At 45.7% G+C, this 25,512-nt stretch overlaps 1 protein-coding gene across 1 annotated transcript in view; it reads right to left on the bottom strand.

Moving 5' to 3' along the window:
* fam222ba (family with sequence similarity 222 member Ba) overlaps nucleotides 1-19,770 on the bottom strand; it is a 69,871-nt gene extending 50,101 nt beyond the window's left edge. Inside the window, exon 1 of the mRNA XM_083645873.1 lies at nucleotides 19,681-19,770. The gene's annotated coding sequence lies outside the window, so the exon portion shown is untranslated. The remainder of the gene's footprint in view (nucleotides 1-19,680) is intronic.
* Between the last annotated feature and the right edge of the window lie 5,742 nt (nucleotides 19,771-25,512).

The raw sequence follows: 25,512 nt of genomic DNA, 5'->3' as shown, positions 1-25,512 counted from the left end.
GTTTTGTTGTGATGCTTTTAAATGTCCATTTTACTCTCTTCTTTTCTTTTATTTTCCTGTCAACCATTTTATGTGAAGCACTTTGAATTGCCTCTGTGTATGAAATGTGCTATACAAATAAACTTGACTTGACTTGACTTGACTGTGTGTAGATCACTCCGCTTCACAGCTGCCCTAATCAACAAAATGCTTCACAGCTGTAGAGTAGACTGTAGTAAAGTAGACAGCCTGCAGTTAATTAGGCTGATTAGGCTACATTTTCAGCAAAGCAGAAAGCTGAGGGGACTATTTTTGTTGGCGGAGGAATAAATACAGAAATCATATATTTTCTCAGCTTTTTGTCATTTTTTTTAAATCAGCTTTGTTTAATAGAACTGTTGTATAAAAGCAATATCACACTCGAGGTCGTGCTGTTGTTGTCTAATATTGGCACTGCTGTGATTATCTTCGGCACGAGGCCGCACCACAGCAGTGCCAATATTAGCCAACAACCGCACTCCCTCTCATGTGATATTGCTTAAATATATATATATATATACACATTACACATACATACATATATATACAGTATATATATATATACACGTATATATACTGTATATATATATATATATATATATCAGCGTTCTTGTGCTATTTGATGCTGATGTTGCCTCATGCAATCTGAAGCTATTGGTTTAATGTCAGGAATGGAAGTGTGAGCACTGTCTGAAGGTCCTTACACACCAAGCGTCATGCGAATATACGGCACGAAATTGCGATGCGAGTTTTGACCCACCTGTCAATCACAGCCACAGATGTGTACACGTCGGAAGCGAATTTCTGAAAAATTGACCGTGGTTCGAAAAAATAAACGCCGCAATAACGCTCAGCGAAACTTTGCCGTTGGTATGCACGGTTGCATTGACTGATATAGGCTCGGAAAATATTATTGACGTGCGAATTAATCGCACGAAAAAAACGCTCCCGATGTGTAAGGACCTTAAATCTGTGTTAGCTTAAAAGGGGAATACCATCAATTTTGTTATAATAACCTAGTGTATAGGTTATTATAGGCCCAATCCTCATTTGGCAGACTACAAAAACAAAGGGAGTGAACCAGAACTTTGTGATCGACTTTAGTATTATTTATTTTTATACATTTTTATGTGTTAATGCATTTATAAAGCTCTTGACAGAGCACAATGCTCCCAGCTTTTATGTTTTCAATGCTCTTTTCAATGCCAAAGAAAATATGTTATGTTATCCTTGACTGTCCCCATGGGGAAATTCCACCACTGCATTTGACCCATCTCTTATACTAGGAACCTTCCTAGAACTAGGAGCAGTGGGCAGCCGCTGGGCAGCCACAGTGTAGTGCCCGGGGACTAGGGGTGCTCCAAAAAATCGATTCTGAAAGGATCGCGATTCTTAATACCACGATTCCTGGATCGATTCCAAACTCCCAAGAATCGATTCTTAAAATCGTAAAAAGAAAAAAAAATTTTTTTTTTACAGTGCACCTGAACGCAACATGCCAGATACCGGCTGAATAAGTGTCCAAATGTTCATGTAATTTGTGTACTGTACTGCCACGGTGCCACCACCTCTTGCACTTAAGAACTCTGGTTAATGTATTCCCCCCAAAATCTATAAATCCTTCTCAAAGTCTACAGATCCCCCCCAGCCTATAAATCCATCTTATCTGAACAACATAAGGGGGGAATTCCCCCCTAGTTTGCAAAATGAATTTAGGCCCTGACTGTAATACAGAAGTTGAATTTGAAGTTCATTTGTCATTTTTTGTCTTATATTTACCTTTGTGTGTTATTGCAATATAAAACTACATAATTGAGAATCGATTCTAGATTCTGGAATCGAGAATCGATTCTGGAATCGGATCGTGACCCCAGGAATCGGAATCGGATCGGATCGTGGCTTAGCCGGATCGGAGCACCCCTACCGGGGACCAACTCCAGTTCTTGGACCAGTGGCTTGGTCAGAGGCACTGACAGGAGCATTTACCCTAACATACATATCTTTGACAGGAGCATTAACCCTAACATACATGTCTTTTGGTGGTGGACGGAAACCAGAGCACCCGGAGGAAACCCACACGAACACGGGGAGAACATGCAAACTCCACACAGAAAGGACCTGGGACGGATCTGGGTTCGAACCTGGGACCTTCTTGCTGTGAGGCAACCGTGCTAACCACATCAACAGACCAAACCAGGCCCGCTCACATCAACAGACCAAACCAGGCCCCCTCACATCAAGAGACCAGCCGGGGATAAAAGAGCTCTTTCTCTGCCGGACGGGGTTGCGGGAGATGTGTTCACTTTGCCCTGGTGACACACAAGACATTTTTGGTCTCTCCTTCATCTCCTGTGTGTATGCGAGTCTCTCCACCCACGGCTCATTCCCCAACAGACACGGGCTTTGGGCTGGTGACTCTAGAGAGCCAGGCAAATACAGGCCCAGCATGGCAAACATCTCACCCCTGTGTCTGCATGGGAACAACTGGCCCTCCCAGACACCCTCAGACTAGGCTGACTGTCAGCCTGCACGGCTGCACATAGTGTGTTTGCAACTGTCATACCAGAAGTTTAACTATTTTAATATTTAAAAATTCAATATGACTACAACAATACCGCAGAAAAGAACAAACATTTCATAAAACAACCACTGTCCTTCATTTCAATAAGTTACCAGACTGACTCAGGGTTGGGTGTCCATCTTTGTCTGCTCTATAAGATAAATATGTAACATTATTGTTATTGTTCATGTAACATGAACATGTACATGTAAACATGTAACGTTACTGTTCCTGACACCAGTTTAGGGGAAGTGGATTCAGTTTGTGATTCAGTTCATGATATCCAACTGCTAGACTCTGTTGAATGTTGTGCTGGCTACTGCAGTCCAGCTTGCAGAACACAACTGGAGAAAGTATGGCACATTTATAATATTCAATATTCAGTTATGTATGTAAGTATGTAGTATGTAGTATTGAAATTTCAGTTATTGTGTCAACAATACTACTGTATATGGCTAGCCCTGGTTAGATAAATAAATCTAACTCAAAATATGACGTTTCTTTTTCTCTATCATTGAGATGGCGACATATAGAAGTAATGAGGCGTGCTGATCAGAAGTGGCTCGTCTCCTTGCATCATACAGATGTCTCCCCCGGCCGTGCACTGATTGAAGACTGATGAACGCTCAAAGGTCTATCCCATTGAACACAACATTCATGCACCCAGCAGCACATTTTTTCCCATCGACCCCCGTTCCCTGCAATAAGGACAGAGCCATCAATCAGGCCGAGATAGCCGACACCAGACATGGGCTGATGAAGTAGGGGACTTTGGAGCTTAATGACAAATGGATCTCTCAGATATGCTCACACAGTATACGATGACAGTCCGCCGAGAACACTTGACCTTTAGGAAAATCCTCAGACACTTTTCACCAACGCTGTGCAATGCAAAAATGGAGGATATGCAAAGTGCTGCTGCCGGTGAAGAAGGTGTGGTGGGTCAGATTAGTGAAGGTGTGGTGGGTCAGGTTAGTGAAGGTGTGGTGGGTCAGGTTAGTGAAGGTGTGGTGGGTCAGGTTAGTGAAGGTGTGGTGGGTCAGATTAGTGCTGTGTGAGAACTCGTGGGTGTAGCTGAAAGCCCCATCACTTTCAGAGCTGCCCCTGGCCGTGCCCAGCCCCAGCCCTCCTCCTCCGCTCCCACACTCAACCCTGGGAGTGACCTTCAGGAGGCCGGCTAGTCCTGCTAATTGGGGTCTCTGAAGAGCAGAGCGAGCCACCCCCCACGCTGCACTGGGGGAGGGTCTGCGGGGGGAGAGGGAGGGTCTGCGGCGGGAGAAGGAGGGAGAGATCGCAGGGCCCGGTGTTATCCATTTTGTGGGGAAACAGACAAAAAGGTGCAAATTGGGTTTAAACACTGAACTCAGAAACACTGAATGAAACTTTGGATGCATTGAGGGGGAAATAGTCAAATAATTGAGTAATTTGTAGCATTGGTGTTGCGGTAGGTTAACAGAAAGATAGCCTACCTCAACACAACTAAGAGCAGTATGTTTGACAGAAGGGTTATGAATAACACTATGTACATGATGCTCATACCTGCCAACACTGGGCTGTGAAAAAGAGGGAGGAAATCTAGATTTTCTGGGGCATCGTCGAATGGCCTACCCTTAACACCCCCCCCCCTCCCCCATATAACCATACACCACAAATTAATAGAATAAATGCAAGAATGTAAAGTAAATCACTTTTAAATTAGTCTTAATAGCTCACAGTAAAATAATGATACATTTAAATTAAACAAACATACAAAATGTAGCCTACAAAAGATGTGATCAAAAGTCAGCATCTAAAATGTACATGACAAAAAATGAAAAAGAAATTTGAAATCTTGGCGACTAGCATGGCCATTTGCCTTGCTGACTTGCTCAGCCTCTGACACAGCTCTCAGGAGGAAGCTGAATATGTTAGCAGTTCCCCTCTGTGCTTGTTTGTGTTTGGCATGTTTAACGTTAGCATGTTTGTTTGCTAACGTCATTTTCCCCACCGTGTTTTACGCTAAAGTCGGCCTGACATAGCTTGTAAAACGCATGGTACAGTATGTGGGCTGATGTGGGAAGCGGTTAGAAACAAGATGGTCTCGCACCAAGTGGACTGACATTGGCTCTTTGACTGTATACATATGGCAGACCGCCTCAGCCAAGAGCTGCTTGAGCGAACGCAGAGTGACGCACTGTGCATCACTCGTCACTGCCTCTGGCTGGGTTGGGTTGCCAGGTACCACGACACACATCCTACAAATCAGGAGATTAATGGGAGAAATGACCAAGCGGGAGCACAGCGGGAGAAAGGGTTAAAAATCGGGAGACTCCCGCCCGCCTAAATGGGAAGTGTTGACAGGTATGCGTCTGACCCTTTCACTTTAATAAGAGTGGATATTGCTTTTCATCATCCTGATACTTCAATGAAGTTAGACATTAAGCTTTAAAGATCACCAAGAAGATTTGAAGCACTGTGGGATGAAACAATAAAATCAATAAAACAATTATGAATACTACTACAAAGTAAATGTGGTGTAGTATGCCTACTATAAGCATAGACATGAAAACTAATTATATGATTACCAAGAAAGGAGAGGGAGTGCGGGTCATGTAGGTGATTTTTGATGTCTAGGCCAGCAGGGTTGCTGCCCTCATGGAGACAGGTGATTTAGTGCGGCTATGCACCGGCCTTGCCAACACATCACCATATCAGGGCCACCTCCTATCGGTGTGATCACCACTCAGTAACCCAGGGGAGGAAAGTCTACAGCTACAAGCTACTAAAACACTCTGCGATAGAATGAATCACAGGTTCTTGCGAAGAATGTGTTTAATGGTAAAAGTCAAAGACACACTATGTTGAGCGTGAAGGATTTAAAAACACATACAGTGAGGCGAGCCAAATAACCCATTTAAAGCCAGTCAATGATAGATCCAATGAATGAGGATGGTCATGAATAGGAAGGTCTGCATTTAATTTGCTAATCCATCATTCTAATTGTAGTCGCTAACAAAGAGAGAGGAGAGTGGCCAGGCCTTCGGGGGCAATGGAGCATGTGGCGGGGTGCGTGTGGTTCTCCATGGAGCCTTTTAGGGCCACGGGCCGTGGCCCTAAAAGGCTGGCCGGCGCTGGGCTGAATGGGTTCTGACTAGCTCAAGGCAGGCAAGACTAATCCCTTCACATCCGAGGAATTGTTTAACTGCGTTTGACTGATTAACACAAACCTCCAATTCCGCTTAGAAGCTATTGGTCTCTCTCTCTCTCTCTCTCTCTCTCTCTCTCTCTCTCTCTCTCTCTCTCTCTCTCTCTCTCTCTCTCTCTCTCTCTCTCTCTCTCTCTCTCTCTCTCTCTCTCTCTCTCTCTCTCTCTCTCTCTCTCTCTCTCTCATCATGCTGCAGTGTGTGGGTGGTGATGGAGAGAGAGAGAGAGAGAGAGAGAGAGAGGGGGGGCTGTAAAACAATCCATTTGGAGGAAGCATGGAGAAGTCAAAAGGACAGCTTTTTTGTTTGGGCTGCAATTCTCAAAATGCACATAGCACATAGCACATGAGTTGTTGTGAACCAGCTGTCGCTAGCATTCAAAGGTCAAGAGAACTCTTGCCTTGAAAGAATTCCAATAGATAGTGTAGAAAGTCAGCAGTACCTCGGTGTGTTAGCATACTGCACTGCTATGTTGCTTTTTGCCAGCTTCATGGGAAACGGAAATTTAAGGCGCCCTCATGGAAAAGAGGTTGTGAGGAAGGAAGATTAACCCAGCTTCCTTTTATAGCCTCTGACAAGAGGTGAAATCACACAATGCAGTGCCTGAAATGCCTCCTATAGTAATTAGATCAGGAATATTAGTCTCTTTTCCCCTTTGCACACTGCGGCTGATCAAAGCATGATGCTATCAGTGCCATGGGGCAGTGCTGTCAGTGCCAGTGCTGTCAGTGCCATGGGCAGTGCTGTCAGTGCCATGGGCAGTGCTGTCAGTGCCATGGGCAGTGCTGTCAGTGCCATGGGCAGTGCTGTCAGTGCCATGGGCAGTGCTGTCAGTGCCATGGGCAGTGCTGTCAGTGCCATGGGCAGTGCTGGCTGGCTAAATAAATCTCCCCAATCTGTCAGGCCCACTAGCCCTGCTAAACAGCACAGGACATGAGTGCAATGGTGCTTGATATACAAAGTAGTAGACTAACTGCACCAAATAATAAGCCTACAAGCTATCCATCAGCTGCACACAAGTCTTCATACACCCTGAACACTCACAGTAATCCTTACACATCTCTTGTTTTGGGTCTAGGTCGGACTTCATGTCCATCTTGTTTATACAGTACACACACAGTCAACTGAGATGTGTACAGTCAGTGAAGGAGACGTTGCTGACTATTTGTGAGTTTTTATACTAATAAAGGTGAAGTCCATCCCCAGAGGATCTGTGCTCATCCATGCCAAACTAGATGTAAGAAGCACCTGGTGCCTTGATGGGGTGAGGGCCCTATTGGCTATTAATTACAGAAAGCCGACACGCTGCGCAGGCAAACCCTAGCAGTGAGACCCTGGGACGTCAGATACAGCAAGACGAATGCTTCTGTGTCACAGCGCGACATGACCTGCCTCTGGACTCTCTGCCTCTAGACACACAACAAGCACTTTCAAGTAGGCATTTCAAATGGTGGCTGGCCCACCCTCCTTTCTCCTCTGTGGCCCACCCTCCTTTCTCCTCTGTGGCCCACCCTCCTTTCTCCTCTGTGGCCCACCCTCCTTTCTCCTCTGTGGCCCACCCTCCTTTCTCCTCTGTGGCCCACCCTCCTTTCTCCTCTGCCCCCCATCCTCCTTTCTCCTCCTTTCTCCTCTGCCCCCCACCCTCCTTTCTCCTCCTTTCTCCTCTGTGGCCCACCCTCCTTTCTCCTCTGCCCCCCACCCTCCTTTCTCCTCTGCCCCCACCCTCCTTTCTCCTCTGCCCCCCACCCTCCTTTCTCCTCTGCGGCCCACCCTCCTTTCTCCTCTGCCCCCCACCCTCCTTTCTCCTCTGCCCCCCACCCTCCTTTCTCCTCTGCCCCCCACCCTCCTTTCTCCTCTGCCCCCCACCCTCCTTTCTCCTCTGTGGCCCACCCTCCTTTCTCCTCTGCCCCCCACCCTCCTTTCTCCTCTGTGGCCCACCCTCCTTTCTCCTCTGCCCCCCACCCTCCACCCTCCTTTCTCCTCTGCCCCCCACCCTCCACCCTCCTTTCTCCTCTGCCCCCCACCCTCCTTTCTCCTCTGCGGCCCACCCTCCTTTCTCCTCTGCCCCCCACCCTCCTTTCTCCTCTGTGGCCCACCCTCCTTTCTCCTCCTTTCTCCTCTGCGGCCCACCCTCCTTTCTCCTCTGCCCCCCACCCTCCTTTCTCCTCTGCCCCCCACCCTCCACCCTCCTTTCTCCTCTGCCCCCCACCCTCCTTTCTCCTCTGCGGCCCACCCTCCTTTCTCCTCTGCCCCCCACCCTCCTTTCTCCTCTGCCCCCCACCCTCCTTTCTCCTCTGTGGCCCACCCTCCTTTCTCCTCCTTTCTCCTCTGCCCCCCACCCTCCTTTCTCCTCTGCCCCCCACCCTCCTTTCTCCTCTGCGGCCCACCCTCCTTTCTCCTCTGCCCCCCACCCTCCTTTCTCCTCTGCCCCCCACCCTCCTTTCTCCTCTGTGGCCCACCCTACTTTCTCCTCTGCCCCCCACCCTCCTTTCTCCTCTGCCCCCCACCCTCCTTTCTCCTCTGTGGCCCACCCTCCTTTCTCCTCTGTGGCCCACCCTCCTTTCTCCTCTGCCCCCCACCCTCCTTTCTCCTCTGTGGCCCACCCTACTTTCTCCTCTGCCCCCCACCCTCCTTTCTCCTCTGTGGCCCACCCTCCTTTCTCCTCTGTGGCCCACCCTGTCTGGTCTCCCTCTCCATCTCAACCACAATTCTGCAGATGTTAGAGTACTTCAGGGGATGTTTTCTAATGCCAAATGGAGTAGCATGATAAAAGTTGACATTTTCCTTTTCTAATTCAATGCTTCCTTTGTAAACAACCTCCCGTTTCATGCTTGCGTGCACACACACACACACACACACACACACACAGTGCACATGATGGTAAATTTCATGATTTGCTCCAAAGCTCAACAGGAGCAAACAAAATGGGGAAATGGAGGAGATATGCCAATCATTTATCGTTGAAAGATGTCTGACAAAAGAGCGAGTCTGAAAACAACAGACAGCTTTTCTTTCCTGTGGCATCATGCACCATGTCACTCCTCAGCACAACATGCACCATGTCACTCCTCAGCACAACATGCACCATGTCACTCCTCAGCACAACATGCACCATGTCACTCCTCAGCACAACATGCACCATGTCACTCCTCAGCACAACATGCACCATGTCACTCCTCAGCACAACATGCACCATGTCACTCCTCAGCACAACATGCACCATGTCACTCCTCAGCACAACATGCACCATGTCACTCCTCACTCAGCACAACATGCACCATGTCACTCCTCAGCACAACATGCACCATGTCACTCCTCACTCAGCACAACATGCACCATGTCACTCCTCAGCACAACATGCACCATGTCACTCCTCACTCAGCACAACATGCACCATGTCACTCCTCAGCACAACATGCACCATGTCACTCCTCAGCACAACATGCACCATGTCACTCCTCAGCACAACATGCACCATGTCACTCCTCAGCACAACATGCACCATGTCACTCCTCAGCACAACATGCACCATGTCACTCCTCAGCACAACATGCACCATGTCACTCCTCAGCACAACATGCACCATGTCACTCCTCTGTGACATGCACCATGTCACTCCTCAGCACAACATGCACCATGTCACTCCTCAGAACAACATGCACCATGTCACTCCTCAGAACAACATGCACCATGTCACTCCTCAGCACAACATGCACCATGTCACTCCTCAGCACAACATGCACCATGTCACTCCTCAGCACAACATGCACCATGTCACTCCTCAGCACAACATGCACCATGTCACTCCTCAGCACAACATGCACCATGTCACTCCTCCTCAGCACAACATGCACCATGTCACTCCTCAGAACAACATGCACCATGTCACTCCTCAGCACAACATGCACCATGTCACTCCTCAGCACAACATGCACCATGTCACTCCTCAGCACAACATGCACCATGTCACTCCTCAGCACAACATGCACCATGTCACTCCTCAGCACAACATGCACCATGTCACTCCTCAGCACAACATGCACCATGTCACTCCTCAGCACAACCTACTCCTGACAAAAAGGGCCCCCTGACAACAGACTCCCGCAAGAGGTCTGACCCCATCTTGACCCCATACAGGTGGCATACTAACACAGGAAGCAAGGCTGCTATTCACAGGATACTGGGTGAAGACGTTCTCACCCAAAGACCTGCTTTCAAAGATCATACAAGGACACAAAGGCAGCTCATTGCCAGTAAAGTGTATTCTGACCTACTGAAAAGAAAATCCCCTTGAAGAATTTAATGGTAAAGGCTCTAGACTAAAAGCATGGTTATGGGAGAGCTTTCTTTGTGAGAGGCACAAAAATAGCCCAATGTTAGATAAAACTTTAAAACCATTGTAACAACATTAATTCAGCCAAGGTTGTGAATCTGAAGTGCTGTCAGCAGATTGATGATAAAGTTTAGTAGTTGTGTGGTTCAAATACAAAAACATCTATAAAAGCGGCAACTGGGCAATCTCTGTCTGTTCTCCGTTTAAATTTTTGCCCCACTGATGTCAGAGTGAGCAAAATCATCTTATGAGATCACTGATGATGTCATAAGCACTGATTATGTTATAGTGATGTCATAAGAGCAAATCATCTTATGACATCACTGATGATGACATAGGCATTGATTATGTCAGTGATGTCAGAAGAGCAAAATCATCTTATGACATCACTGATGATGTCATAGGCACTGATGATTTCATAGGCATTGTGACACTCGAGCAATTGTAGTTTTTGGTTACACTCGGGCAATTGTGACATAAATGATGATGTCATAGACATTGTAACATCATTGTGATGTCATCAGGGAGTTATGTCATCATCACTGATACAAAGTTGAGCAAATGTGCATACCAATAGAGCAGGCGAGGCCACGCAGCAGCTGAGCTGCGGACGAGGGCGTGCAGTGGCGAGCTGCGTATGCGACCTGCCGCAAGTGTGGGAATCGAGCGAGCGAGATGCCTAGTAAAACCTCTCATGTACATAGCAAAAGTTGCTCATATTGGGCAAACAACAACCTTACACTGGGGACACACCAGAAGCGTCTCCGACGCGGAAGTGTCGCGTTGCGGAGGCAGTTCCATTCCGGCGTCCTTGTTAACAGTTTAGAGACCGATCACACCGTCCGCGGCGCGGCGTGTCCATCTAACATCCGGCAGCGAGAGTTTCTGCGTCTGGTCTATTTTTGCAGCCAGGCATGAAGTCAGTACAAGTTGTGACTGGCACGGAGCAAAACAGAGCACTTCTGGTGAGAATGGCTCTTGCTCGACACATCCTCCATGACGCGCTGCGACGGAGACGTTTCTGCTTTGTCCTCGGCGTTATAGAGTGCCTGAGTCCCGCCCCCTCCCGGGGCCGCATGGGAAGTGAATTCCCCATTAATTTCTCCATTGACATTTCATAAAATCCTTATTGAGTTTTACTTGGACAAACCAAGCGATTTAGCTACAAGATGAATGGTGAGCGACCATAAAACATTTGACTCGCCCAAAAAAGAAAACAAGTTTTGTTGTTGATTTTTGTCCCCCATCTCGTAGCTGACTCGCTTGGTTTTTTCCAAGTAAAACTCTTTATATAAGGATTTTATGAAATGTCACTTCCATGTGGATCCCATGCGGAACCAGGAAGAGAGCCTGACTTAGACACTCTAATACACAAGGTATTATGAAGTGTGAAGTGTGTGATCTTGCACAGAGTCCCGGGCAATTGCTAATGTGATTCCTGTGCAAAATTACCCTTTTTCTCAACACCCATTTTGTGTCTAAAAGGCAGGGTAAACACAGGTCAGGGGCAACCAAAACATTAATGAGGGTTTCCAACTTCTAATCCATTTAGGTGTTCCAGTGCTGGGGCCCTCATTAATGTTTTGTTTGCATCTGTGTTTACCCTGCCTTGTAGACACAAAATGGCTGCCGTGAAAAAGGCCCATTTTGTTCTGTTGAGTCCATCTGCAGACTTGAACTATGAACTGTGATTACAGCCAACGCCGCCCCCCGCAGAGTGACAACTGCATCTCTGCACATTCCAGGAAACGCAGCCAGCTGAAGACAGCAAATGCATGGGAGAGAGGAGGAGACATCAACAACATGAGCTACTTTGAGCATTGGACCCTTGTTTACTGTCCCACTAAGTGCATTTCATCCCTCTGCTTTCACAGCAGCCGCAGTATTTCAGCATGCAGTACAGAGGCACGGCTCTATGTACAGACGGCTCAGTCACAGGCTGGAGAAACTGTTTGGACAATGTAGGTGTCAGACACACTGCCTGTCTGGAATAAAGATTCCGTTCAGCTGCTAAGAAAGACCCTCTGGTTCCATTATAATGGAGGTTCAACAAAAAAATAAAGAATAAACATAGCCTAACCTTTGCCTGCTTTTGGAGTGTTAACTGTTAACTGAACTGTTAATACTTCAGAGGAAGTTCTGCTTTGTTTGAGTTGGTACATTGCTATCAGTGGAAAAAGGGCTGCATTTGCTTCAAACAGGCATTGAATGACACGCCAGAGATTAGCCTCTGAAGGTCACAGTCTTAGCCTATCCTTTCAGCTGCTTTTCACAACACAACCCCGGGCCCTTACGAACAACAGGAAGAATGTCATCTGGTTACGTTTCAAGGCACGGAGATACCATTCACTGCGGCCAACAATGGCTGCTAACAGGACCAGAGGGTTAGGAGGTTATAAAGGGCCCCATTCTGAGTGCCACTCGCACTCCAGCACACTGCACGCACACAGAAAAACACACCCACTCACTGAGGCCTTGAGAAGTGGCACGGCCGATGATAAACTGAGGCGGGTCACGGCAAAGTGCCATGGCGCTGACCACTCACCTCAGGAGGGTCATGGAAAAGTGCCACGGCGCTGACCACTCACCTCAGGAGGGTCACGGCAAAGTGCCACGGTGCTGACCACTCACCTCAGGAGTGCTCTCAGCTCTGCCTGCAGCCCTCCCCAGCACAGCACTCACACAGCAGCCTGAGCATGCCTCCAAGCCCCCTGACTGCTCAGTCAGGCCCGCAGAGACACCAGCTCCTTGTCGGCTCGACTCGCATGGCTTTGTCATTTTCCAGTGTACGATACACTGTGTAGGATACACTGTGTAGGATACACTGTGTACACTGTGTAGGATACACTGTGTACACTGTGTACACTGTGTAGGATACACTGTGTACACTGTGTAGGATACACTGTGTAGGATACACTGTGTACACTGTGTAGGATACACTGTGTACACTGTGTACGATACACTGTGTACACAGTGTATCCTACACAGTGTACACGGTGTACGATACACTGTGTACGATACACTGTGTACACTGTGTAGGATACACTGTGTAGGATACACTGTGTAGGATACACTGTGTACACTGTGTAGGATACACTGTGTAGGATACACTGTGTAGGATACACTGTGTACACTGTGTAGGATACACTGTGTAGGATACACTGTGTACACTGTGTACGATACACTGTGTACACAGTGTAGGATACACTGTGTAGGATACACTGTGTACACTGTGTAGGATACACTGTGTACACAGTGTATCCTACACAGTGTACACGGTGTACGATACACTGTGTAGGATACACTGTGTAGGATACACTGTGTACACAGTGTATCCTACACAGTGTACACGGTGTACGATACACTGTGTAGGATACACTGTGTAGGATACACTGTGTAGGATACACTGTGTACGATACACTGTGCGATACACTGTGTAGGATACACTGTGTAGGATACACTGTGTACGATACACTGTGTACGATACACTGTACGATACACTGTGTACACTGTGTAGGATACACTGTGTAGGATACACTGTGTACGATACACTGTGTACGATACACTGTGTACACTGTGTAGGATACACTGTGTACGATACACTGTGTACGATACACTGTGTACGATACACTGTGTACGATACACTGTACGATACACTGTGTACGATACACTGTGTACGATACACTAAACTCCTTCCTACTTGTCATTATGTGCTGCCTAATATTACAAAGAGCATTGCAAGAAACAAGTTATTTTTGCATTACAAAACTTCCACAGCTACTCCCATCTCTTGGCAAGAAAATGTACAAAAACAGGGATTTCAAAATCCACAATAAAGACATGAATTCCAGGATATTCTTCTTGCAAGAGGGGATGTGGGAGGATTGGACTTACAACTAGGCAAGAATTATGAAATGCAGGTCAACAAAGAATGTGGGCTTATTCATAACAGGACATTAAAATGAACATTACATTTTTACAAAAAAAAAAATACAAAATATCCCAGCATGGTACTGTAACCAAGTGAAATGTGAGTAGAGTACCATACCTGGACTCAAACGCATTAAAGCCAGTGTCATTTCAATGCCTCAGCAGAATATCCCCTGCTGTTATTCAGCTTGTAATGGCTGTCATAGAGCAACACTCCACACACAGACTACAGCCGGTGCTGAAATCCTTTACCAATTTAGTCTCCCATCAACCGCTTGAAATGTTAAAAATAAAATAAAGCCCAATTAGCCAACAGCGTTTTACATCTCCTCCCTCTCTAATCCTCTGGTAGCTTAGCTTAGCTTAGCCTTATCTAATGTCTGTGCCAACTATGACACTTTCAGCTCACTCTCCCGCTATCCCCTCCACTTGATCTCCCTTACAGCTTGACTGGCTCTTTGTTGTGGCGTCTCTCCTCTCTGATGGCGGCTAATGATGGCCACATATGTACAGTTGGCACGGATGTTGGAAAACGGTGCAGCAATAACAGAGCTGTTAAGGGCATCTATCTATTAGGATTACTACTCCCAATGATATGCCACTCACCAGCCAACCTCGTTACAGCGGTGTGGTACTGGAGTCCTGGAGTCCGAGACCAGGACTCATTGTCAGGACACATGACTCGACTTGGACTTGAGCACTGATGACTCTGACTTGGATTCGAGCATTCAGGCATTGGGACTGGGAAGTTGGAGATGAGTTGGAGATAGCCCTAATAATTTGGCATAAGATATTGATAGCTATATTAATACCGTGGCATTATTGCACAGTTTTCGTGGAAGAGCAGGCCGTGTGTGTTCCACCTACATGTGGATTCATGCTCATGTTCTGAAACTCTGACTCAGGTAATGGGGACTCGACTTGGACATGACTCAGACTCTTCTTTTGTGACTGGGATCTGGACTGGAACACTGGGGAGGCGAGACTCAACGTGGACTGGCGATATAACGACTTGATTACAACACTGGTTAGAGAGGTGTTGGTAAAGGGGGGAGGGGTCCCGGGTCAGTGATCCGATTCAGACGGCCTTATCTTCTCGTGTCATAAACAGATAACAGTATCTACTCCTCTGCTGGTCGTGTGAGATGAGATGGAGGTGCATAAACAACCCCATGGTCTCCAGTGGCTCCGACAGCCCAGATCAGACAGAGATGCTGTCCTAAACCAAGCCTTGTTCCTCCTGCTGCCGACTGCTGTTGTTGTTGCTGTGTGGAACGTCACCAGGAGGCTTAGATTCTTCCATGATTGCCCAGAAGCTGAAGACACAACAGTTTCATGCAGCCCTGTAGTCTTGGTGTTTGTATCTCTGGCTTGCAGCACTCCCCAGCTTGAGGCCTCTGCTTTGCTGATTACGCAAACTTCCCAGCAAGAGCAAGGCTTTTGCCCTAATTGGACCTGCCGGCTAACATGCAAATCCATCCATGCCAAAAAAATAATATGAAGAAGAGACAAAGACTAACTTCTCATCAGACCCATTCCCTGCAGTCCACATAATACAATCCTGTGACCCAAACTAAGCACGATGTAGGCTAACAGCAGACACCGCTAATGTCCAAAACACCTGATTTGGAAGTTTCCCATGGCCACATTCTTTACCCCCAGCGCGAGCCCTGTTTTTGACCCTTAAACTGATTCGTGACATTGCCCACTCAGTCATACAAAGGCCACCAAACATCTGGCCTCTTTGAGAAAACAGACTTGTACAGCTGAGAAGACACTGCATGCTGGGTAGCTGTGTGGAAGAGTGTGGGCTGACTGACTGGAGAATGGAAAGGTGAGGCTGGCAGGCAGATAGCTCTACCTGGGAATCCTCTGTCCTGCTGTCCTGCACAGGGGCCGCCTCATTTTGCAAATGGATGATATTCCAAAAATGCTACTCATCTAAAAAATGACCCAAGTGGGACAAATAACAATCTGCTAGGCACATAAAATTCACAACAAACAACACCTGCAAGAGATTTAACATACACGAGCCCCCAGTGGAATATGAAAAGAATAAATGTATTGCATTTGGGAGAGTGCAAATTACTGTCTCTAAAATGCAACACCAAATGACTAGCTTTGAATGAGGCAAAATGAGCACCAGCCAAGTGGCTCATTCCAGCACAGAAAATTATCACATCAAAATATACTGGTTAACCAAGCTATTTATTTCACAGCAAACAATCACTGAATCACCATTGTTACTAATCAATACATTATAATGAGCTCCCAGTGATTCAACAACAGCTGAAACACAGAAATCTGCTGAAGTTCTCTTGGTTCATTCTTTGTACCTTGTGATCTGTTATTCATAGCCTAGCTCTGAAGTCTCCATAAAGTGCAGCTTTGATCTTTTCTGCTTTCTGAAACAGAGCTCATGTTAGGAATCAGTGCATTTGGACATCACAGGCCTTCTGCAATGCAAACCAGCAGGGCTACAAGGTGCTGTGAATGATGCACTGTGTCTCTGTAAGGCCAATCACCATTCGGCCATATCTGTTTTGCCATATGCTTACGAGGAGCGAGCTTGACACAGTAAGGTTAGTGTCTAGCAAACTGAGTACCGGTAGGTGTCCCTATCACATTCATACTCTGACTACCGTAAATTCCGGACTATAAGCCGCACCTTTTTTCCCGTTTTTTGGGCTTTTTTGGCCCCTGCGGCTTATATAACGGTGCGGCTTATCTATGGATTTAAAAAAAAAAAAAAAAAAAAAAAAAACTCTCTTTTTTAGCACTCTTTCTAACTATAAATCCACTTCTGTTTTAATTTCCTCTCTTGCCCTCTTTTCACCACACTGTATGACACTGTATGACACTGTATGACACTGTGTGCACTGTAAATAACAACACAGGTGGTGTTGTGTTATGTTGTTTTGTTGAAATGTTAATAAATGGGAGCATTACATATGGTAATTAAACATTAAAACACAAAAAAAAAAAAAAAAAAACATTAAAACACCCGCGGCTTATAGTCCGGTGCGGCTTATATATGTAAAAAACAGTCAACTTTGCAGGTGCGGCTTATACACCGGTGCGGCTTATAGTCCGGAATTTACGGTACTTCCAAGTTCCCACTCAAGCCAGCTTAACCATGTAGGTGGTGGGTACAGGCTAGATTCTCTAAACTATGTTGGATATTTTTTCCGTCTCACCTAGTCCACAGGCAACCGTTCCAAAACACTACATTAGCCATTTGCTTTAGTGGAAATGAGGCTCCTGTATCCCTGTTCTAAATCAATAGATTCTAATATAATTTATTTACCAGTGGTTGGCTAAACAAACATGGCAAACACGCGTTTCAGTTTGCCCACATCAAGAGACTTTCCAGTACAGGTCAAACAGTCATTTATGACTCATCATGAACATAGCAGGGGAAGCACTTGGAAAGTCATGCAGAGGTAAATTTGCTGGAACACTTAAAATTTTGTGGAATGCTGACCAGCATGACATGAACAGATTAACCAAATGCTGTTATACCAAAGTGATTGTTGTTGTGTTGTGGTTGTTGTTGTTGTTGTTGTTATTATTATTATTTGCTTTAAACCCTAAGCTGGAGGCCATATAAATCTCTATGTAATGAATGAGTTATGATGTTAGCCTTGTGCACAGGCTATCTATATCTTGTACTTTAAAGTCACTGCTCATTTTGATCTCATTATTCTGGATATTAGAAAGACTTCCATCTTTAGAAGTGAAAAGCATTTTATACAGATAATTTTATACAGATCAAGACAGACCTGGCTGAAAGTGATTTGTTTATAACACCATATTAATCTTCATTGTGCTGGGAAACATAGCACCCAGATGCAAAAAGGATCCCTTCTACATGATAATTGCAGAGTCAAGGGGCCTGGACTTTTCTCAGTCAACAAGGTCTGAAATTTAATTATCCACTCTTTGGGAAATGTAGGGCAAGACCACAATGCAAATCTACACTTTTTCTTTGGCGAGGGAAGTCAAGCGCTTAGTTTGAGCAAGCACAATATATCAGCCAGATCTCCTCCCTGCTGTCATAAATTAAATAGCCTCATACGTTTGCTGTGGCCAGGGAAAGACAACACTTGGATAACTTCATGTTTCTTGGGAAAGTATTCTGCCTAAGCCCAACTAGTTTTTCCTCCGATATAGAGCGTTCTTCATTTCATATTATTATTATCATCATCTTACCTTGTGCGACGTAGTCAGTATCACTTCCATAGTCCAGTCACAAACACAATGCTACACTGCACCATATGTTGTCTAATCATATCCGTGATGCTTTATCACACTACAGACAGACACTACAACAACACGCCAGATACTGAACAGGCAAAGATAACACAAATAGGCTGTAGCAGAATTAAACTGATCATCCCGCACCGTGCAAGATTAGGTTTTGAGGGGGAGAGAAAAGGCATCGATAAGATCCCATTAGTTAAGTGCACTAGGATTCCCGAAATTTGATCACAGAGAAACCCTTTCCTTGCAGACAACCAACCATTCATTAGACGTTATGGCATAAAAAACTATCCTCCTCTGAAAAGTGCACTCGTCAGTGGTCGAGGTTGTGCGGCAAGATAAAGCACGGTGACGTCAACCTTTTGTTACCTTTAACACTTGCTTGCTATTGCAGGTGGAAAGTCTTTGCTCCCCGTCATATCAAGGCATACTTGCGGATTCGCTGAAATGAAAGATACGCGCAGAACATGTATTACGGGCGGAGGCGAGTGACAGTATAGCCTCTAAATTTGGATCTCGGTCCATGTCCTAAATAATGAGTATATATCGGATACTAAAGCCGTGGGAGACAACTTGATGACAGCATTTGAAAGCCGTGAATGGCACACGATAGCCAGACTCCAAACTTCCCTCATAACTGGTTTCCCCCAGCTTCAAACCTCCCAGCAAGGGAACTTGCCATTTCTTTTGACAGGACAGGAGGTAATGTTACTGGTAGCAAGAAACTGTCGCCTGATAATGATGATTACTATGATGATGTTATCAATGATAATTATGCTGCCTTTGGTACAGTACCACAGACCGGTTTTCTGCAAATTCACAGCTAAATGGCAAAATGCCATTCTTAACCCTCACTGGTAACACACACACACACACACACACACACACACACACACACACACACACACACACACACACACACACACACACACACACACACACACACACACACACACACACACACACACACACACACACACACACACACACACACACAACTAGTTTTAGCTATAGCTAACGTTACCAGCTCAACAACACAAGTCCAATTTCATTCAATAAATAGTAGGCTACATAATAGTTAGTCGCTCCTTGCCTGTTTGTGTCCAGGGAATATCTTTGGCTCACAAGAGACGCACAGGCAACACGGCTTTACTGTGCATTTCCATCCTGTAGAAAGGTCAGACACAGACACCTGCAGGTCGCCAGCTGGGCTACCTGACAGCCTGGCCAGGCTTCTGGCTAGCTAACCTAGCCACAGTTAGGTAACGTCAGTCTGAAACATACACACAGCTCCATTGTTGCCTTCCCAGTCTTTAAAATTATTTATGGCACAATTTACGACAATGTCACAGAGTATGAGGCAGCAGACGTGTTTTAAAGATGTAACTACTTACTCTCCGTTTACCTCGGTGAAAGGCATCGCTTAGTACGTCGTCATGGTTTAAAAGAGACAGATTTTTTCCCCCCGTTGCTCTGCGCTGCCGAATCACTGCTGCTGCTGTCTGCGGCAGCAACTTCCGGAGCATGCGCAGTGACTGGGTGCGTTCCAGATGGAGTCAACTCTGCTCTGTGCTGCGCAGGGGAGCAGTGTGTCTTAAAGGTACAGTGTGGCATTTATTTGAACATCCAAAATGTGTGTAATTATTTTCTTTGCATTTGACCATGATGTAGGCTAGATGGAAAATTATCCTTTTGGGGGGTGTCTGGCACAGTCTGGTAGTGTAGAGGTAAAAAGCACTCGCCTACCACACCACCGCGGGGTAGAGACTACCAGTAGGCTACCTCTGGCTTGGTCAGACGTTCCTACAGACACATTTGGCCGTGTCTGCGGGTGGGAGCTGCCCGGTGGGGTATATACATTCTAGCCTCAACGCGAGACTCTTCAGTCATTCTTACATCAGAGTCTCGGATGCGTGGTCCCCACAGCCACTGCAACGCCTGCTAAGTGGCTGTACTACACGCGATCAATCCCAATAAAACTGTACCTACCTCCGAGGCGGAGCCGATGCTCAAAATTGTAAAGCTGCAGTACACCCTCCCAACCACTGAGCACCGAACCGATACATCTGCCACTGTGGAGCACCTAAAAACTTCGGCACTGGCATGTGAAAATGGGCCCGGTATTTGAAAGTACGCACTATTTGGGAGTTCCAGGGCACCGGAATCTTGGATAACAACATTGGCGTGGAGGTAGGTATAGTTTTATTGTGATTGATAGCGTGTATATCGCGTGCAGCCACTGCATTGCAGTGGCTGTGGGGACCACGCATCCGAGACTGAAGGAAGGATGACTGAAGAGTCTCGCGTTGAGGCTAATACATGTGTAGTCAAAACTTACCATTTTCAACGTAGCAAGTTGCTACTTGCTACTAGCAATGAGCTAGAGTTGTTGTTGTTGTTTCATAGCGACGGACGGATTTGAGAGCGACACGCAAAATAAATCCATTAATTGGCAGAGCCGGTCAGTTAGAGCCAATGGCAGAGCTTGCAGGGAGCGGAAAGGGATTTTCTTCCGCTGCCGAGTCGACCGCGCCTCTTGAGTTCCTGTTGCACCACATTCAAACGGGGCTACCTCCAGAGGTTAGAGGATTCCCAGATTTACCTGCTCTTGAATCTCCAATCCTGTAGTGCAGCACCGTCCTTTGGTGAGTCAGCCCATTGAGATATAGCCTATTGGGCGGGTTTCCCCCACAGTCTAGTCTCGCGCGCCAGCTGTAGTAACATTTTGTGGGTGTTCCCACACAGACCGACTTTATCTATGAGTCCTGGATGCTGCACTAGCACCTCCTCTGGTTGGTCAGGGCGCCTGTTCGGGGGGACTGTAACTGGGGGAATAGCATGATCCTCCCATGCGCTACGTCCTGCTGGTGAAACTCCTCAATGTCAAGTGAAAAGAAGTGGCTGGCGACTGCACATGTATCGGAGGAAGCATGTGCTACTTTAAATGGCTCTTCCCAGATTGGCAGAGGCAGAGGAGCAATGACCAGGACAGCAGGGGGAATTGGACAAGTACAATTGAGGAGAAAATGGGAGAAAAATCTGAAAATAATTAAACAAATAAATAAACAAAAAAAGGGGGGAAATTATCCTTTTGGAACCTCCATAAAACATCACAACGCAAAATACAGATAGATATTTACATGTTTTAGTTTCAAGATGCATGTAAAGCTGTTTAGATGTCTCATACCTTTTGTCATCATGGTTGGTATTATTATTACTTTTCTTGTTAACAAGTAGTGTAATTAATTAATATTATTATTAAAATGTCACAGTGTCACAGGATCAAAGACTCAAACCTGGGAGCATTGTCATCCCCCTCCTTCTCTTTCCTCTCTGCCTGACTGTCTGTCTCAGTAATTGAAACAACAAAATAAGTTGTTCCTTTTGTTATCCTCCCCTCAAAATACTACTGTATAGCCTAAATAGTTGAAGGTGAGTAATCCAAAAACTGTATCCCATCACCATGCTACGGTTGTTTTCCTTGTGATTAGTTGTGATGCTCTCATACCAAGCTATAATATCTACAGTACAGAGTAAAATAATAATGAGATTAAATGATCCATAATTTTGCTAGGGACTCCCTGCAACTGGAGACCCAGTTTAGGAGGCATCTATCTGAAGCAGTTGTTTCTATATGGAGGTGTGACATCGATGACCAAAATCAGCCAGTGGCAATTTCAAATCAACTCGTCACAATGCCCAAACCCATCTGCTGACATGAGTAACCCACAATTTAAAATGGCACCGCTGTGTTCCAAGGATCTTCGGCTGAGGTGATATTCTCCAGATTACTTTGTGAGGCATGGTGCCACCTATAACCGCAAATCAGATTGCGCTGCACAGACTCTGTCTTCTCCCTCATCCCTTGAGTACACACTACACACTACACCGAGCAGCAGCTTATCCCCGAGGGGGCCTGAAGCACAGTTATGACAATGCTGTTGAGGGTATATCTGGCACCCATGCTTAAAGCAGTATGCTGCACTGAGAAAAACACTGTGAAATCTCATGTTGAAATCGCACTCTAACTCATCAATACTAATTCGCCATGACACGCTGATAAAATGGCTTGATGACCAAAGTCTGTATCTTCGGAGTAAGGGGCGCATTCTCTGTCTTGATTGATTACTGTTACATGTTGTTTTCTTTCTGTATGATAAAGCCAGGGAGAGCAGATGTCTCCCCATAGTCCATCAAACATGCCGGGCCGGCTGTTTGTTAGTCCTCCAGGACTTGCTTAGGGCGGAACAAACACCTCCACCGGGGAGCATGATGAAGGATATCAGGTAGCTCACAATCTGTCATCATCTAACTCTGAAAGCTATGCAGCAAAGGCAGAGCAACAAAAACTGAGCTTTTAGCAGAATTCACATTGAACTAGAAACCAAAAGGATATTTGAGGATCAGTAATGTTTGAACTTTCTCTCTACCTCCCTCCATCCCACTCTTTCTCTCTCTCTCTCTCTCTCTCTCTCTCTCTCTCTCTCTCTCTCTCTCTCTCTCTCACACACACACACACACACACACACACACACACACACACACACACACACACACACACACACACACACACACACACACACACACACACACACACACACACACACACACACACACACACACACACACACTCAAATTCATTCAAGGCCTTTTCTCCCTCAGGGCTTTCCTCACATGGCCATTTCACGTGGGAGTGTATCAGAGTTCTTTCTATGACTGCATTAACTTTGGCCTTCAGAAAGAGCTCTCTCTCTCTCTCAAAAAAAGACAAAAAGGCTTCGCCTGCAGACCATTTAATCATAAGCTGTAGCCCACTTTGCCATTTGAAGTGCACTTGCCAATGAGATTTAGTATGGTGTGATGGAAAACCTCTCTCCGCTCCGGCAATTCAGCTTGCTATCGATCCTCAATCAATCTTGTGTAATTGCAATTAAATACTTTGCGTTGACAGAAACTATAGAGAGTGGCTAGAGACTTAGATTCACCCTAAATATGCAGTAATCCCCTGCTGCTGAATCTGGCACTGCCACATCACATTTCGCAGTAGCATTCTTGTTTATCCGCTGTAGTAATAAGACTGTCTAGGATTAAATATGCAATAACTGGCAATTTCTCCACTAACAAGAAGCCCTCGCTGCTCTGGAGGAATAACCAAGTTCATGAAATAATAAGCCTGAGACATGAGGCGTGTCAACAGGGAGCAGCGGGAAGAAGCACCCTGCCAACGCATCAGAGCATCCATCACTCGCATCACTCCCATCACGCTGACTGCAGCACAGCTGGCTGACTTCCTCTGCCACGGCTCCTAAACTTCTCCCTGCTGAGGACCAAGCCCACATAGAGAAGCTATTTGTGTTAAAGGGCCACTTTGCCGATATCCAACCAGCTTTGTATCATTACAAAATCAGTAGTATATATGCAAATGAACAATGTTTAACTTCCATCCATCTTGTCTGGACCGAGAGCTCCCCGTTCATTCACAAAACCTCCTGGTCCAAATGATGTCATAATGATGCCATTTGGTCCAGGAAGTTCTACGAATGAATGTAGAGCACACATGGGCAAAATACGCCACCTGTGTGGCCCGCGATGGAATTGCAAAAAAAAAGATCACGTGTTGGCTTGGTTTGAGCCTTAAAACTCGTTATATTTGGATTTATCGAAATGTCTATGGAGAAAACGCGTAACTTACTTACGGGGCAAATTACGTCACGAAAAGTCACATGCCTGTTGAGCTCTATAGTGACACCATGGAGTAATAGTGACACCATGGAGTAATAGTGACACCATGGAGTAATAGTGACACCATGGAGTCATAGTGACACCATGGTGTAATAGTGACACCATGGAGTCATAGTGACACCATGGCCAAGCTGCTCCAAATCAACCAGGAAGTTCTGTGAATGAATAGGGGAGCTTTCGGTCCATATTCTGATGCGTGATCTGATCTCATGATCTCATGATCTCACGCGAATCCAGTTGCCTTGCAAGGTTAAAGGTACAGGCAAGATGGAGGGAACTGTTAAGCATTATTCATTTCATTTCCATCTACCGATTTTGTAATGATGCAAAGCTGGTTGAAAATCGACGAAGTGGCCCTTTAAGAGCCTGCAAATTAATGAATGAATAGATACATTTCTTCATTGTGCTACTGATAAAAGAATAATAATGGGTTTTTCTGTTATTTTCTATGGGGTCACCCTCAGTGTCCCAGAGGGTCCCCACCCAAACCCCACTTTGAGAACCACTGAGGCTGTGTTCAGGCTGCGTAAAAAAAAGAGGTGATTTAGCCCCTATACCCAGGTCCCACTGATGCTCTGATTGTACAATCTCTCTGTCTCAATGGGGGAGAGAAAGGGGGAAGAAAAAAACTTTTATTCATTCTAGACTTGCAATCGATAGGACTTGTCTGTGAAATGAATCAATAATACCTCGCTTTGAAATCATCAATCACGTCAGTGGTGAATTTAAAAAGCGTAATTAGGAACAGCGTTCTTAAACATCCTGTATTGACATCTTCTTTGGTATGGAGAAAGACACCATTCTGCATCATTAACTTTGTATTATTGCCTGATGGAGCCTGCTGCCGCTACTTGCCCACCTGCTGAACCCGCAGCGCTGTGTGTGATTGGGCTTTCAGACCGACTTCTCCCCTTTTCACTCGTGTTGATGGGGAAGTCAAGCTTGCAGGCCTCATTTGGCTAGAGTATTGTAATAAGCCTGGACTGGAACCAAGGCTTGGATTTCATTGGCTATGTTTGGCAGTAAAGTAATGTGTTACTGTAATTGTATTACTTTCCCAGTAACTAATAATGAAAGAGATTCCAATTTCTAAAACAGTATACTTTATTACAGTTACTAATCCAAGTAATTTTACATGACAGCATGACTTTCTCCAGCGCTGGAACAGAACTCAAATGAAGTGTGTGGAGACGAGTCTGGGTATGCGAGACTACTGCGTTGCCAGAATGTGATTGTTTTTTGTCCTGGGTAGGCAAATAAAAAATATGCAGTTTGGCTGATTGTTGACTCCTTTTAATTATTGTTCCAATAAATTACTTTTGATACCAAGTAATAATAAGTAAAGTAATTTGATTACTTTTTAAATGAGTAATAAGTAACTAATGACATTTCCTGAGTAACTTGCCCAACACTGTTCATTACCCACAAAGTTATCCTTCATGATGCTTTATATCAGAAATGTCTGTTTAGTTATATCATCAAAC

Source organism: Poromitra crassiceps, assembly GCF_964638095.1.
Source record: "Poromitra crassiceps genome assembly, chromosome: 1".
Lineage (NCBI taxonomy): Eukaryota > Metazoa > Chordata > Actinopteri > Beryciformes > Melamphaidae > Poromitra > Poromitra crassiceps.
This window is presented reverse-complemented; position numbering and strand designations above follow the sequence as displayed.